This window comes from Chrysochloris asiatica, unplaced genomic scaffold (genome assembly GCF_000296735.1).
Source record: "Chrysochloris asiatica unplaced genomic scaffold, ChrAsi1.0 scaffold00592, whole genome shotgun sequence".
NCBI lineage: Eukaryota > Metazoa > Chordata > Mammalia > Afrosoricida > Chrysochloridae > Chrysochloris > Chrysochloris asiatica.
The window spans coordinates 371,349-375,189 of NW_006409110.1; positions in this window are offsets into that span (position 1 = coordinate 371,349).

Genomic DNA, 3,841 nt, shown 5'->3' on the forward strand with positions numbered 1-3,841 from the left:
AGCTCTTGGACCTCTATAATTGTTCCTTTTGCTTTAGCTTCTTTATGCTGGAGAGCAAGTTTCAGAGTCTCCTCTGACATCCATTTTGACCTTTTCCTTCTTTCTTGTCTTCTTAATGACTTTTTGCTCTCTTCTTCCTATCCAGAAACATGATATATTCTACTATTTTTAAAAATCTCTTTGGTTTCTTGTAGTAGTGTTTTGTAGTTTTATTTGTATTGGCCTTTTTCTTCATTGCCAATTTGGATCCCTTTTATTTCTCTATCTTGCTTTACAGATCTAGCTAAGACTTCTAACACAATATTAAATAGAAGTGTTGATAAAGGACATTCTCATTTGGTTCCTGTTCACAAAGTGAAAACTTTCAGTTTATCGCCTTTGAGAGTGATGTTGGCTGTTGGGTTTGTATATATACTCTTAATTATGTTGAGGAATTTCCCTTCAGTTCCTACTTTGCTTGGTGGTTTTTTTTTTTTGTTTTTTGTATTGTTTTGTTTTTCAGAATGGATGGTTCTCTTTGTCAAATGCCTTTTCTGCATCAATTGATATAGTCATGTTTTTCTTTTTCCTTTTTTATTTATATGGTGGATTATATCAATTACTTTCCTAGTATTATACCTTCTTCCATGGCTGATATGAATCCCCTTTTCATGTTGAATTTTTTTATTTGTTTTTAAAATGTATTGGCAAGGATTTGTTGAAAATTGTTGCATTTATGTTCATGAATGATATTGGTCCATAATTTCTTTCTGAGTGATATCCTTTCCTGAAGTTGGTATGCACATTATGCTTGGTTCATAAAATGTATTAGGAAATTTTCCATATTTTATATATTCTGGAATAATTTGAATAGAATTGGTGACAGCTCCTCTCTGAATGTTTGATAAAACTCACCAGTAAATCCATCTATCTCTTGACTATTTTTTTGTTTGGGAGTTTTCTGATGGCCTGATAAATTTCTTCTTTTGTTATAGGTCTGCTCAAGTTTGCTACTTCACTTTGTGTAAGTTTATCTTGCTGTTTTTATGTGACTATGAGTCGATGCTGACTCATAGTGATCTTATGCACAACAGAACGAAACAATGCCTGGTCCTTGGCTAAACTCACAATCGTTGCCAGGCTTGAGCCCATTGATGCTGCCACTTTGCAAATCCAACTCCCTGGGGGTCTTCCTCTCTTTCTGTGACCCTCCACCTTACCACATATGATATTCTTCTCCAGCTACTGGTCCCTCCTGACAATATGACTAAAGCATGAGAGACTAAATTTGGCCATCTTAGCCTCCAAGAAGGACTCTGGCTGCCCTTCTTCCAACACAGATCTGTTTGTTCTTTTGGCAGCCATGGCACTTCCAATATACTCCTCCAACACCATAACTCAAATGCATCAATTCTTCTATCGTCTTCCTGATTCACTAATCAGCTTTTGCATGCATATGAGGCTATTGAAAATATCATGGCTTGGGTCAGGCTGATATCTTAGATCTTCAACACTTTAAAAAGGTCTTGTGTAGCAGATATTTCTAATGCAATGTGTCACTTGGTTTCTTGACTGCTACTTATATGAGTGTTGATAGTTTATTCAAGAAGAATGAAGTCCAACAGGTAGGTAGTTTTTTTCTAAAAATACATCCATTTTCTCTAGATATTCAAATTTTCTTGAGTACAACTCTTCATTGTTGGCTGTTCAAGCTCACTAGCCACACCTCAGAAACCCAAACAGGGTCACTATGAGTCGAAACTGACTTGATGGTACTTAATAACAGCCACGGCATCTACCCAAGTCATGGGAAAATATGTTGTTAGGCAATCTTAGACAGCTAAAATACATTTTAATTTTTCAGAATGTGAACATTTTCCCCAAACATCTAAGATGGAAGCAAACAAATTATTTCACTTCCAGATCAAGGAATTTTTTTCCTCACTTATTAAGAAGAAACTATAAATATTGTGATGTCATCAAAGCTATTATGTTATAAAAATAAATAATAAAACTTTTGGTTTAGGACTTATGGAAAATATTGTAATTTATTCATTAGCAATATTTTTCAGTTAGGGGTAAAACTAAATGGTGGTAGTCTTGGTGAGATACACAACATTTGTGACAGGAGAGAATTTAGATTGCACAGTTGTTTGTGTAGCACAGATGTAAAACCATCATTATAGTCCATTTGGTGAAGCAAAACCACTCAAGTTAGAGGAAAATTATTAAATAAATATCTGATTATTAGAGAACTATAATGAACACCTGGTTGACATCTTAGTATTTTATTTAATTTTATGAAGGATTGCATTCTACAAGTCCTGTGAATTATTATTTTGATACAATGAGGTTGTTACTTGTTTCTTTCATATTACATACAAATTATGTTATAGAGAATAAAATCTTGGAAGACAAAAAAGAAAAATTTCAAATATGTACTATTAATATTTTTCTTATTCAGAACTATAGATTTTACTACTGTATCTAAGAGTAATTAACAGGTTTTTGATCAGTTAAAACTATGTATACCCCTAGAACATGGAGAAGATACAAACTGAGACCTTGCTAAGTGTTGATATTTCAGTTGGTCTAAATCATGGCATCTCAAAGTACTTACAGTGCCTGTGAGACAAATACAATAAGGTTCTTAGTTGATAAAATTTCAATGATTACTGAAAGACGAATGGCTGCTGAGAGGTGGAGACACTAGGATGCCTTAGAATTATATATGAACACATCAATAGATTCATGTCACGTTCACTTTGTCAAAAAATGACAGAATAATTCCAAGAGGAATCCAGACATGGTACTGAATGATAGAGACTGAAAGAGAATTAGGAATGCAGAAAATGACAGGTGCTTAAATGTGATTGCAGCAAACTCAAAAGTGATCACCAGACTGGGGGATTTTTGTGTGTGAAAAAATAATTGGGGTGAACAATTTTGAGGAAAAAGATTTTTAAAAATTCATATATAATTGCTGACCTAATGTCATGTATTATATTCTCTCAGTAGTCCATAGAGAAAAAAACTGTCCTATTTCTGTTGGTTTGATAAGTGAGAATGGAATAGAATGTACAGTCAGACCCAAGAGCTCTCTCTTCACAAAGAACAGAAATGCTAACTTACAGTGATCTTGAAGATGTCATATAACCTGGCAATATTTTGTTTCATTATGTAGTTGCAATGAGTTAGAGTTTACTCACTGACAACCAGTAACAAATTTTGAGCAGTTGGAGAAAAATTATGCAGGTAACAAAAAATGTAGCATAGCATATGAGCAGAAAGATCGATGTATGATTGTGTGTGTACATGTGCATTTGAAGATAGTTGTAGTTATTTCGTGTGTGTCTGTGTGTGAAGATAGTTTAAGATTTGAACATGTTGAGATTAAGCTTATAGTAAAATAGTCAACTTAATTGGATAATGGAGATGGGAAAAAAATAACACTACACTTAGATGAGCATGTGGAATGAAGAATGAATGTGGCCATAAGAATGGAGCAAAGTGAAGAAATACAGAGACAGTGGAAATTAAAGTTGTAGAAGAGAAAGAGCAAGATGATCAAGCTAAGGAATGCATGTCAGGTTAATGATTAGGCAAAGAAGGTACTTAAAATAAAGAATGGTACATTAGCTAGATAATTATATATAGTTACAGGAATAAAAATGACTATAGATTTAGAAGACATGTTATGTTGCTGTGTGCTATCCAGTGGGTTCCTACTCATTCCAGTGGGTTCTGATTAACAGCAACACTGCCTAGTGTTTCCAAGAGTAGCTGGTGCTGGTTAACAGTCCAGTGCCTATCCTACAATGGCATACCAAGGCTCAAATTGATACAGATGTATATATATATA